This window comes from Danio aesculapii, chromosome 6 (assembly GCF_903798145.1).
Source record: "Danio aesculapii chromosome 6, fDanAes4.1, whole genome shotgun sequence".
NCBI classification, from domain to species: Eukaryota; Metazoa; Chordata; class Actinopteri; order Cypriniformes; family Danionidae; genus Danio; species Danio aesculapii.
In genome coordinates this window covers 23,973,601-23,988,149 of record NC_079440.1, presented here as the reverse complement: position 1 = coordinate 23,988,149, position 14,549 = coordinate 23,973,601, and positions in this window count along the sequence as shown.

Below are 14,549 nucleotides of genomic sequence, written 5' to 3'. Positions count from 1 at the left end.
AGCTTGAAAGGCCTAGGAGGAGATACACTTAGAAATTAGTCTCAGAAGAATAAGAAGAAGAAGAAGAAGAATAATAATAAGTTTAAGATAGATAACAGTATGCTGGCTTTTCAAGCCACCATAATAATAAATAACACCTGTTTATTCTAGTGATTGGGCTGGAGAGACACCCTACTTAAGGAGAAGAGAGGGAGCAGCCGGGAGAAGAGAGAGCATACACACACAGTTACAGTGTTGTGGGGCTTTATTTGAGAAAAAAAAAAAAAAAAAAAAACTATTACTTGCCTGATATCACCAACCCTGTCTTTTTCGTCCCCACAAACAATCTTTACTACAATAAGGCATCAGATTTTATGTAATGTAATTGAAATGTAATTTTTTATTTATTTTTTTTTTTTTTAAAACAAAAAGTTTAGATCTCTGAACAATTGTCAGTGTTCACTTCAAAGTGTCATTTCTTATTAATTTAATTAAATTGCAAATGCATTGGCACATGTCTGCAAACAATATGTACAATTGTCTGTAGTTTGAACAAAAAATTAATTGCATATGACTTGCTATGAGTGTATGTATGTGTATATATATTGTATTTTACTAGTACAATGTTTAAAGTGTATATACATACACTTACATACACACACACACACACACACACACACACACACACTACAGGGTGGCACGGTGACTCCGTGTATAGCACATTCGCCTCACAGCAAGAAGGTCACTGGTTCGAGTCTTGGCTGTGCCAGCTGGCATTTCTGTGAGGAGTTTGCATGTTCTTGTGTTGGCGTGGCTTTTCTCCAGGTGCTCCAGTCTCCCCCATAGTCTAAAGACATGCGGTACAGGTGAACTGGATGAAATTGGCCATAGTGTGTGAATGTGAGTGTATTTTTTCCAGTACTGGGCTGTGGCTGGACCCTTACAAAAAATAACTGCAGTACAACTGGAGTATAAAGAAGTATAACTGCAGTAAAATAAAGTACAATTGCAATTAAATGAAGTATAAACACAGTCCCAATACAATAAAGTTCAACATCAGTATCAGTTGCAGTAAACTGTAGTAAAAACAAGATAAAGACAAAATAATTGCAGTGAACTGAACATTGAAGTAACATTTAAATAAACTGAAAGGGCCCTTACAAAAAAAAATACAATAGTACTGAAGTAATACTACTATAATGTAGTACAACTACTGCAATGGTACTGAAGTACTACAAATACTATAATGTAGTACTGCTACTGCAGTAACTGAAGTACTACTAAAATACAATTGTAGTATAACTATTTCTTTTCCTGCTGGGTGGACAATGGTTTTCAAATGAGGTTTCAGCACTTGTATACAAACTGTATTGCTGAAGTACTGCCACAATATATTGTATTGCACTTTTCAGAAGTGTAACTAACTACAGAAATGCCATACATAACAAAACTAAAGTACACTTTTAATACTTGCGTACCTAAGTGCAATAAATAGTTTAACATGTTTTGCGGTACTGCATTATAGTATAGGATCACTTCAGTACTATTACAGTAGTTGTACTGCATTATAGTAGTAGTATCACTTCAACACCCCTGCAGTAGTTGTACTGCATTATAATAATAGTAGTATCACTCAAGTACTATTGCAGTAGATGTACTGCAGTTAGTTGTATTGTAGTACTTCAGTTGCATTGTAGTAATACTGCAATATACTTAAATAACAGATTTTCATGTCCAAAAACTGCACTTTCCAGAAGGTAACTAAAACTACAGTATTCCTTTAAAAAACTGCAGTAAGTTTTTGTAAAGGAAAGGGCATCCGCTGTGTAAAACATATGCTGAAATAGTTGGCGGTTCATTCTGCTGTGTCGACCCCTGATATATAAGGGACTAAGCTGAATGAATAAATAAATACATACAATACATTTGGTAACATTACCAAACTTTAATTAGCATGAGCTAACTTTCAAAACAATTAAGCCAACAGTCTATTAATCGTTTTTAAATTATGAATTAATCTAATATAGCATTACAAATATTCAGTGTTCAATTTTTTTTTTTTTTTTTGTTAACATAATATATTGCACCTGTGCTAACACAAACTATAAAAACAGATATAATAGACTAACAAAAAATAATAAATACTAGACTGTTAAAGGATATTGAATTGACTACAATATTTCCTGTGTGGTATGAAAGTATTGTTATTATGACTTCACAATGCAATAGTTAAAGTGTAGCAAAAGTGTAATATCTGACTGACGCCAGGATTTCTTCCAGGTGTTAAAACTCAATCAGGAGGCTGGTCATTTTATTAGAAGACCTCACTTTGGTTCCAATTTACAGTGATCATGAATTATTTCCTTCCCTATACCTCTCCTCCTGACAGCTTCACACAGACACAAAATCCCAATTAAGGTTTCCATGAGCAGAGTGTCAGTCTCTAATTGGATTAGATTACAAACTTGATTGGGACCAATTAGCATGCCATGGCCTCACCTTTTGAAAAAGGAAAAAGTAATTTATCCTAATGGAGACGTTTGCCAAGGTGTATATTAGGAGTTTTACCGCAGTCACTGAGTCAGATGGCCTGGCCCCAGGCTCTGTGAGTTAAGCAGGCTTATAAATAGGCTGGCTGTTAACACACACGACAGGAACGGGGAATGAATTTGGCGCCGGAGCGTTTCCTTCTGCAATCAGGATTCTGTGGGGGAGCTGACACTTCACATTTAGATTGCATAGAAGTAAAGCCTCTGGTAACAGGTGTGACCTACAGTAAGCTTGACTAATGCTCACCGCTGCTCTGTCCTGGCTGGCTTTAATCGAAAATCACCATAAAGGTAATTTGCAGGAAGTAAATGTACTCTACCTTACATTAAGACCACAGAAATGAAGAAGAGCCTGGTGCTTTGCATGACACTCATTTCCACCATTTTGATACCTTATTTTCTCCTTCTTAGATTAATGCCCATCATAGCCCTCTAGAAATGGCAAGACAAGACCAAAAAATAGAAGAGGAAAAAAAGGTATCCAATCATGGAGATGCAGTCAGAACTTGTGAAAGAACTTGGGTGACAATGAAAGGTTATGTGTATTTGTTTTCTAAGGCAATGCATTTACCTTTTAAACAATAAAAGCTCAAATCACAGCCGCATTGCAAAGTGTTTTCCTGCTGACTGATGGCTTCTTTAAAGTTCCTTGGCAGCTCATATATAAACAATCACATAAATTAATTACCTCATTCTGCTTGCATTTTCCCCACACTTCGCTTTCACAAAGCAAGAGGGTTGTTTAGAAATGAACACAGAGCAGGGAAGGTTTACAGAAAATCCCAGACATTTAATTGGACTTTGTGTGTATCTTTGTTTATGCCTCTCTCTACCAGTAAAATGACTAGTGAAATTAAAATGAAATGCTTTGATCAGTGAAAGCATTTGAATGGGGGAGGGTTTAAATATTTAAAATTTGTCTGCAGCATCATGCTTTGATCTGCTGCTTGATTAATGAGGTTTGTTATTGAAAATACACTAAACGAATCTCAGAACGTCTGCCCACTGTACTTGCAAGTTGTCTCTCTGAGAGAGTGGAAAAATTACAGTATTTTAAACTGCTTGTTGAAATGTTCTTTTATTTTCTCCTCCTGTTTCTGAGGAATTGGACAGAAACAAATAGTTTTAGTAACACAGTTGTTTTTGTTACATGTGTTCCGTTTACGTACTTTAGTTATTACAATTAATAATTACACATTTTTGGATGCATCTAACCCAGACCAACTCACAGCCTAAACCTAACCATGGTATCCAGTCTTAAATTTTCGGAATCTTAACCATGATAGAAGGAACTCTAACTATAAATAACGAAAGGTTACCAAAGTAACCCTTGTTCACCGAGGAGGGAATGGAAATACTTTGTGGAAACTTTCCACCTTTGGGGATTTTGTCAGAAGCCAATCATCTGAAAGAGTAATAAAATGGGCCAATAAAATGCCATTGAGTTGGTCAGTGTACACAGCTGGCAGCAATCACAATTATCATTGTATAAAGATCCCAGCCATGCAACGCAGAGTCCTCTTTCTAGCTGAAGAGCCGAACTACAGCTGTCAGCTAAGGTACAATCACTTGTGGCGAAGGAAAATAACATTTCCGTTCCCCCCCAAAGGAAACGAGGGTTACTTGTAACTGTTACGTTCCCCAGCGTGATGGGAACTTCCACTATGGTAAAATCTATGGAAAACGCCACAGCGATTGAACCTTACCATGTCACTGGTGAGAGTTTTGCCAAGCTCTAAGCATGAGCGCACCATCAACATGAAAGACACAGCCCTCCAACGTGCCCCCTGGCCCTAATTTACCTTACACTCGCCTATGCGTGATCATTTTAAATGGCAGCTTGTGCAGACAGCGGTTCAAATAGCGAAGATTGAGGATTGGCCGTAGACCACCACTGTTTTAGGGTACGATGAAGTACAGGCTGTAATACCCACTCATCTCAGCTGGAGGGACTGGCTCGATTGCATCCTGTGCCAGGAGGACAGCAATCTCCTCGCGCAAGACAGGGGCGGAGACAGGACTGACCCTGGTGAAATACACGCCTGTGAAATTGGGGGGGGCCATTTGGCAAACAGAATCGCATAGCTGAGTCTGATCCTGCAAATGAGCAGTTGCGAAGGGTTGGTCAGCACTAACCAGGCTGGAAGAGCTCACGCAAGCGGCATCACAGGCGCCAGCGGTGGGGGAAAAAGTCCACACTGATGAGGGGGAAATTAAACATTCACAGAGTTTGTGATGATAAGGTTTCTTCATGCAATATAGATTTAATGATTGAAATAAAATGTATCTGCTTTATTTTAGAGGCTTAGTGAAGGCGGATAATTTTGACCCGAAAGGTGAACGGTGTATACAGAGTTCTAGGACAAAACAAGGGTTAAGATCAATAAAGCTTAAAATGGCCCTCATTCTGATGTTGACATCAGTTAGGACTCTCGGACAGTGCATCAATTTTGGACAAGATGTGGCCATGATCCTGTTTGTATTACTTTGATACCCCCTCCCACCTATGGGTGGTAAGCACTAGTTGCCTCAGTGGTCTTGCAATGCCCCTTAGGATTGAAAGCCCACTTAACCAGTAGTATTGCATCCTCCTAGTCTTGAACATGTGGGATTTTTATTCACAACAACTGTGTAGGCCCTTACTAAAGTGCTTTGTCATCTGAGCTCTAATCGGTCTAAGCATTTTTATTTTTCTCTCTCTCTGTTTTAATAAAAAGCAGTTCAAGTGACAACTAACTAACCTATGAGGTGAGTCACAACATTGCAATCTATGATATGGAGCAAAAAAAAACTATCCAAGACATAATTTTTTCTTAATTTCAGTAATATAACATTGCTGTTTGCTAAAGTTTTATTGGTAACACTTTAGAATAACAGTACTTGAATAATGATATAATAATATGTAAATTAAACGTTACTTTATTATGAATTAATGAGTTAAGGCATGTGCTAATCATGAACTAACATTAACTACAACATGAGTCACATGAGTTTGTGTAAATAACGGCTACCTTAATTACTTGTTAGTTCATGTTGTTAATAAATGTTTTAAATAACATTTAAGTTTAAGCTAAATGTAACCTACATGAACTAATGAGCTGTTAATGTATAGTTATGTCATGACTTGGACGGGCACATCATCATTAACTCATCCTTAACTACTCATGAACTCATATCTTTAAACTGTTCATGTTGATGTTAACAGAACAGTTTCTATTGGTATTCAGTGTAAACGCACAAGACGGACGTGCAAAAGAAGTTCATGAGTAGTTAGGAATGGGTTAATGATGATGTGCCCCTTCAAGTAAAGTCATGATGTAATTATACATTAAAATATGAGTTCATGATGGTTGAATTAAGCATAAACTAATGAATACATTCACTAACTCATGTGACTCATGTTAGTTAAAGTTAGTACATGGTTTAACTCATCAATAATTCCTAATAAAGTAATGTTTAGTTTACATATTAACACATCGCTATTCATGTACTGTTATTGTAAAGTGTTAGTTACCGTTTTATTCAAATGTGCACTACTGATACATTTATTTATTCTCGAAGATTCACATTAACTCTACTTGCTGACCCTGCTGACACTTTACCTATACCTACCCTTCCCCACCATCCCACAGGTGTCTATCACCAACCAACAAGGCCAATGCAGTTAAACCCTCATAAGAGGGCCTTCCCACAGCTGCCCAGGTGAAGAGAACAGGGGCGTTACTCTTCGCAGTGTGTGTGTGTGTGTGCGTGCGTGTGTGTGCGCGCGTCTTGTGAAGGAGAGGGTTTGAATTGATCAGCATCAAGCTGACAGTGTCTTTGTAGTGGGGCCGGACCATGCTGAGTTCATGGAATTCACAATAAGCTTGAATAAATGAGTACTCCAGCACACTAAAGGCTTACATAAATGAGGAATTATTAGACACTAACTGTACCATCAGGGTCAAGGCTTTTCTCTTTAAAATGACTCAAGCTGAACAGTGCAGCAACCTTAAAGACACATTTTTAATGTTGCAGTTTTATTTCAATAATTGCATTAAGTGCTATTTGCTCAGTGTAAGTTCAAACATCCTGCATTTAAATTCACAAGCAGGAAAATAAACAGAGATAAATGTGTCCACTTGATCCAGAAATGCCTCAGCGAGTTTGCTCCACAATAATGTACCCGGCCTGTAAAATGCTGATTAAATTAGGAGCGCTCCTTCTTACAATACAATGCTTTCATCATCTAATAAATATTCAACAGATAGACGGCTCCGAAAACAAATATGAGACATAGTTTGCAGTTGTTTTCATGTGACATGAATGTTTCATTAAGTGCTAAATGTAGAAAAGCCATTCCAATTTCTTCTCCAGCCGCAAGCTACACCAAACCCAAACTGAATCCTAATGAGTTTTCTATTACAGCAGGGAATTGGTAGCAGTCTGACTACAAAGCTTAATGTTTAGAGGTGAAATTAGAACAGCGTTTCCAGATAATCCGTCTCTAGAAATACAAGAAAATAGACGATTCCACTACAGTACGACATCACCAAAATGTCTTCACAGTTCCCGCTCATCGAAGATTTCCACCACAATCATGATCAGCGACCATCAAGCCGATCTGAGAGGCCGGAGAAGTGTGAAATTTTCATTTTAGCACTGGCCCGGGCAGGTTGTGAGAGGAAGGTGAGTAACTGAGGTTGTTGCAGGTCAGTGATGATGTATCTCCCAAAAGGTGTTGTCTGCGCCTGACAGGTGATGTAGCGGGTCATGAATTGCCTGTCTTAACATTTCAGGCCCTGCACGGACCGATGTTTCAGATGCTGTTGCGGAGGCATTATGAGGAAGAGCCACCTGCTCGTGAACAAGGTGATCAATGAACAGGGAGCTTTCAGTGGGCGCCATACCAGACTCTTATTGATGTTTCAGGACTGAGGTCTGAATCGATGGCAGCTGTTTGAGTCTGACTGAGCTAACTGTGCTTAACGCCAGCTCTGAAGGTGAAATTAATTGATTGAAGAGATGACATATATTGGAGATGGGTGTCAATCTGTGTTTATTTATGCTCCCGTGAGCGATTTGAGCAGGGAGGGTGGGGGCATCTAGGACAAGAGCAGCTCGAGGTCTTTCTTTTTTCATCTTTTCAAAATGGCTGGAAAGAGGTGCTCTACCAAAAAGAGAAAAGTATAATAACAATAAGCCATGTCAATTAGAAAAAGTGTAACACTCACTCTTGAAGAAATCCAAATTTATATGTAAGGTTACAGGCATTATACAGACGTTCATCAAGCTGGCTTTATCTCAATGTCTTTGGTTCCTCAGTGGTAGTTTGATGCAATTAGTGGCATTGAAAGTGGTTGACTGGCATCAAGTTTTAATACGTTTTTGCCACTGAGAATGTGTCCGTGATGGCACAGGCTCCTATTAAAACAAAGACAGGTGGTGATGATGGTGCGTTCACCCCTGTCAGAGCTGTGTCATGAGCAGAATGATAGTAATTAGTGTGATGCAAGGAGTGATAAAAATATATGCAGCAAGAGTGTAATGACGATTTTAACTTTAACAACTTTAACAGATGATGTTTGAAGAACAGACACCATCTCCTTTTTACACTTAGATAAAATATTATTGTGATGTTAATAATAGCTTTACTTAGCATTTATTGTAAAATATCAACAAGCTCACTTGGAAATTAACCAGAAATGATTGGTAGTATTTTATAAAATGCATTTCAGGCAAGTAGTTATAGATATGTTACAGCAATGACAATACAATATAATAAACTTCAACATTTCAATAAACAAAGAGTTCACCCAGATTTGTTTTCTTTTTTTTTTAACAATACATCTAGAAAACTATAAATCCAATCCACATTTAGTGTTTAGAACAATAGTAATAATAATAATAATAATAATAATAATAATAATTATTATTATTATTATTATTATTATTATTATTATTAGTATTATTATTATTAGTATTAGTACTATTAGTAGTATTATTATTATTACTCATTCATATTCATTCATTCATTGTCTTTTGGGCTTAGTCCCTTTTTTAGTCTGGGGTTGCCACAGTGGAAGCCACAACTCAACACTGGGAAACACCAATGCACAGTCATTCACACACATACACTCAGCCAATTTAGCTTATTCAATTCACTTATGGCGCATGTCTTTGGACTGTGGGGAAAACCAGAGCACCCGGAGGAAACCCACGCGAACACATGGAGAGCATGATAACTCCACACAAAGACTCTGGGAGTCTATGGCAACCCTATGAATCATTTGTGGCATTTGTGCAAACTCTAGCACTTTGATGGACAGTCTGTGTCACATCCTCGGTCTGATCACAGGTTCATTCCTTGTGTTTTGTCTTTAACTCGTTTTGTGTTCACTCACACCATGCTTTGTTTACTTCTCGCTTCCCCACCCATCCGCTCTATTACTTTCCATCAGGTTATCTAGCTAATTCCACTCACCTGGTTTCCTTGATTTCTCACCCTATTTACTCCTCCCTTGACCGTAGTTCTGTGTCAGATTGTAGCTGTTCCCCTTCCTGCATGTCGGGCGATCTCCCGGTCTAGTCCTGTTCCTGCTTAGTCCTGTGAGTTTTGTCGTGTCTGATGCCCTGTCGATTTTTCCTAATATTGTTTTCTCCATCTGCCTTCAAGCCATTTCCCACCCATTTTTGTTTCGCTGCCCATCTGATTCTCCGTCACTACTCAGCCGGCTTTCGCCTCTCTCTCGCCGGTCTCAAAGCCTCCGTCTTCTTCGTGGCCACGCTGATTCAGTCAGCGGCCGCCGGACTCATCGCCCCCTGTCGGGTGTCAGGATATTGCACCCACTTGTGGATAGTTTCTCTGGCCTCTTCGGAGTTGTTTCATTTTGTATCTTTTTAAGACTATATTTCCTCACTGCTCTGTGTTTTTTGTGAATGGTGGGCCATTGTGCCAGCTCCATTACGGAGGAACTTTCAGTTTTTTTTTGTTGCCCCCTTGAGAGAATTCAGGCTCTATAAATAAACATTATTGAAGACCTGCACCTGTGTCTCACCAATCTTCTCTTCATCCAGATCCCTGACATTACAATCTGACCAGGATGGACACAGCAGGTCAAGAATCGGTCAGGTCTGCTTTAGCTCAACAAGGAGTTTTGTTAGGTCAGCACGAGTCACGACTCACCAGCACCTCCAGGGAAGTGGAGTATCTGACCAATCAAGTGGCTGATCTCACGGCGCGCCTACAAGAGCTTCAGTTCGAGGCCCTGCAGGGGGCTCAGGCGTCCCACCAGGCCCCGGAACCGCGCTGCAACAATCCCCCCACCTATGATGGGGATCCCTCTTCATGCCGGGCATTCCTGTCCCAGTGCTCGGTTGTCTTCGCCCTCCAGCCACGCACTTATGCTGCTGAGGAGACTAGAGTGGCCTTTGTACTTACCCTTCTCACGGGCAGAGCTCGTGACTGGGGAACATCTGTCTGGGAGGCCAGAGCACCATGCTGTTCCTCTTTCAGTAATCTCCGCCATGAGATGATCCGGCTCTTTGACCGATCTGCCAGGGGTCAGGAGGCGGCAGACCAACTAGCGCGTCTTCGTCAGGGAGGTCAGTCTGTCACTGAGTATGCCATTAAATTTAAGACACTGGCGGCCTCATGCGATTAGAATGAGGAGGCCTGTCATGCCATGTTCCGAGCGGGACTGAATGAAGACATCCAGGATGAACTAGCTACCCACGACCTACCACAAGACTTCGACACCCTCACGAATTTGGCGCTTCGCATAGAGGGCCGTCTCCGTCGTCGAGATCATCGAAGACTATTTCACTCTTCAACCAGGAGGGAGGACCCTTGTTCCCTTTCCACCACAGTACCTCCCTTGGACCCTGAGCCAATGCAAGTGGGACGTCTCCACCTAACGTCTCTGGAGAAACAACAGCGACTAGCTCAGGGCCTGTGTCTATATTGTGGCAAGCCAGGACATTTTGCTGTGAAATGCCCAGTAAAAGCCAAGGCTCACCAGTGAGACGAGGGATCCTGGTGGGCGCTATTCCTTTCTCTTCCCCCTCATCTCGCACCCTCCTCCCTGTTGTGGTTCAGTATGAAGGCATTTCCAGTTCCTGTTCTGCTCTCATTGACTCTGGGGCAGAGGGAAATTTCATGGACCGCGCTGTGGCTGCTCAGTGGGGTATTCCGACCATTCCTCTTGCTGAACCAGTTCTCGCCCACTCCCTTGATGGTACTCTTATCGCCACCGTTTCACACACCACCCCTAGTGTAAGTCTTATTGTATCCGGCAATCATCGTGAGGTTACCACGCTTTACCTTCTAGACTCACCCAGTGCACCTATAATTTTAGGGCACCCTTGGTTGGTAAAGCATGGCCCTCACGTGGATTGGTCTGGAAATTCTGTCTTGTCTTGGAGTCAATCATGTCTTAAGTCTTGCCTTGGTCCTGCCCTGTTTCCTGTTTCTGTACCTTCTGTGTTACAGGTGGAGTCTGTGGATCTGGCCGGGGTTCCGGCGGAGTACCGCGACCTGCACCTGGTCTTTAGCAAGTCCCGGGCCACCTCCTTGCCTCCGCATCGACCTTACGATTGTGCCATTAAGCTTCTCCCAGGCACTTCTCCGCCTAAGGGACGTTTGTACTCTCTGTCCCGTCCTGAAAGAGAGGCCATGGACAAGTATATTAACGAATCCCTTAAAGCCGGCCTCATCCGTTCCTCCTCATCCCCTGCGGGAGCTGGGTTCTTCTTCGTCAAGAAGAAGGACGGCTCCCTCCGTCCCTGCATTGATTATCGAGGGCTGAATGACATCACCATTAAGAACAGGTACCCCTTACCTCTTATGTCCTCAGCCTTTGAACTCTTGCAGGGAGCCCAAGTCTTCACCAAGTTGGACCTCCGTAATGCATATCATTTGGTTCGCATTCGGGAGGGGGATGAGTGGAAGACAGCCTTCAACACCCCCACGGGACACTTTGAATATCGGGTCCTTCCTTTTGGTCTGACCAACGCCCCGGCTGTCTTCCAGGCCCTGGTCAATGACGTGTTGAGAGACATGGTAAACCAGTTTGTCTTCGTGTACTTGGATGACATACTTATATTCTCTCCCTCTCTGCAGGTACACACTCAGCATGTTCGCCAGGTGCTGCAACGACTCTTAGAGAACCAACTGTTCGTTAAGGCGGAGAAGTGCGTCTTTCACACCAAGTCGGTATCGTTTCTGGGGTTTTTAATTTCGGCGGGTGAGATCTGTGCTGATCCTTCGAAGGTAAGGGCTGTTGCCGAGTGGCCAACTCCCGACTCTCGCAAGGCATTGCAGCGGTTCCTGGGTTTCGCCAACTTTTATTGGCGTTTCATCAGGAACTTTGGCCAGATTGCTGCACCCTTAACAGCACTCACCTCCTCAAAGATACTGTTTAGATGGGGGAATAAGGCTCAGGAGGCCTTTGATAAACTCAAGTCCCGTTTTATCTCTGCTCCTGTCTTATCTTTTCCAGATCCTAAACAGCAGTTCATTGTCGAGGTAGATGCTTCTGAGGTCGGAGTAGGCGCAGTTCTATCACAACGATCTCTTCGGGATGGGAAAGTTCATCCCTGTGCTTTCTTCTCCCACCGTCTGACCCCCACGGAACGAAACTATGACATAGGCAATCGGGAGTTGTTGGCAGTCAGGCTCGCTTTGGGGGAGTGGCGCCACTGGCTGGAGGGCGCAGAGCAGCCTTTTGTGGTCTGGACAGACCACAGGAACCTAGAATACATAAATTCTGCCAAGAGGCTTAATGCAAGACAAGCCCGCTGGTCCCTCTTCTTCAGCCGTTTTAATTTCACTCTCTCGTACAGGCCAGGGTCTAAGAATGTCAAACCCGACTCTCTCTCTCGCCTGTTTGAGGCCCCAGAGAGGGAGGTTTCAAAGGACACCATCCTGCCCAGGGGCGTGGTGGTGGCCTCCCTCTCTTGGGAAATTGAGAGTCTGGTCCTGAGGGCCTTACGAGAGTGCCAACCCCCTCAGAGGGTTCCAGCAGGCAAATTATTTGTTCCTTCTGCTCTGCGTTCACAGGTCATCCAGTGGGGTCACTCATCCAGATTAGTCTGTCATCCAGGAGTTCGGAGATCGCTGGCAGCCATCCGGCAGCGATTTTGGTGGCCATCCATGGCCAAGGATGTCAGGCAGTTTGTGGTTGCCTGCTCAGTTTGCGCCCAGAACAAGAGCTCTAACTCTCCTCCCACGGGTCTGCTCTGCCCCCTTCCCATCCCCTCCCGTCCCTGGTCACACCTTGCCCTTGATTTTGTAACTGGTTTACCAGTATCAAGAGGAAACACTGTCATCCTTACAGTGGTGGATCGATTTTCTAAGGCGGCCCACTTCATTCCTCTCCCTAAATTGCCCTCAGCCAAGGAGACTGCTCAGGCGGTGGTGGACCACGTTTTCCGGATTCATGGTCTTCCGGTCAACATGGTTTCTGATAGGGGTCCCCAGTTCGTCTCCCGGTTCTGGAAGGAATTCTGTCGACAGATCGGGGCCTCTACGAGTCTGTCATCGGGATTTCATCCTCAGACCAATGGGCAGTCTGAGCGGGCTAACCAGGATTTGGAACGCACTCTCCGCTGCCTGGCATCCCAGAATCCGAGCTCCTGGTGTCAACAACTGTCCTGGGTAGAATATGCTCATAATACTCTACCAGTCTCCTCTACAGGTATGTCACCATTTCAGTGTTGTGTTGGTTATCAACCACCCCTGTTTCCCTCACAGGAACCCGATGCTGCGGTTCCGTCTGCCTTGGCTTTTGTCCAACGGTGTCGACGCACCTGGAGTAGAGCCAAGGAGGCCTTGGCCCAGGCCAGTAGGCGGACCAAAGCAGCGGCTGACCGTCATCGGACTTCCACCCCCTGCTATGTTAGTGGTCAAAGGGTATGGCTTTCAACCAAGGACCTGCCTCTCAGGACCGTCTCACGTAAATTGGCTCCCAGGTTCATTGGTCCATACCGGATCACCAAGGTGTTAAGTCCCGTGGCAGTTCGGCTCAAGCTCCCTCCTACGCTTGGTCGGGTACACCCAGTCTTTCATGTGTCTAGGGTTAAACCTGTTTTGTACTCCCCTCTTGTTCCCACTGTCCCGACCCCTTCCCCCCCTCCCCCCCGTCTAGTGGATGGTTCTCCAGCATATACAGTCAGGAGATTACTAGACGTCAGACGTAGGGGTCGTGGTTTCCAATACCTAGTGGACTGGGAGGGCTATGGCCCGGAGGAGAGGAGCTGGATCCCGGCCCGGGATGTCCTGGACCAGGGGTTGGTCGAGGAATTTCGTCGGAGACGAGGTGAGCCCCCTCCCTAGGGCGCCCTGTGGCGTCCGTAGGGGGGGGGGTACTGTCACATCCTCGGTCTGATCACAGGTTCATTCCTTGTGTTTTGTCTTTAACTCGTTTTGTGTTCACTCACCCCATGCTTTGTTTACTTCTCGCTTCCCCACCCATCCGCTCTATTACTTTCCATCAGGTTATCTAGCTAATTCCACTCACCTGGTTTCCTTGATTTCTCACCCTATTTACTCCTCCCTTGACCGTAGTTCTGTGTCAGATTGTAGCTGTTCCCCTTCCTGCATGTCGGGCGATCTCCCGGTCTAGTCCTGTTCCTGCTTAGTCCTGTGAGTTTTGTCGTGTCTGATGCCCTGTCGATTTTTCCTAATATTGTTTTCTCCATCTGCCTTCAAGCCATTTCCCACCCATTTTTGTTTCGCTGCCCATCTGATTCTCCGTCACTACTCAGCCGGCTTTCGCCTCTCTCTCGCCGGTCTCAAAGCCTCCGTCTTCTTCGTGGCCACGCTGATTCAGTCAGCGGCCGCCGGACTCATCGCCCCCTGTCGGGTGTCAGGATATTGCACCCACTTGTGGATAGTTTCTCTGGCCTCTTCGGAGTTGTTTCATTTTGTATCTTTTTAAGACTATATTTCCTCACTGCTCTGTGTTTTTTGTGAATGGTGGGCCATTGTGCCAGCTCCATTACGGAGGAACTTTCAGTTTTTTTTTGTTGCCCCCTTGAGAG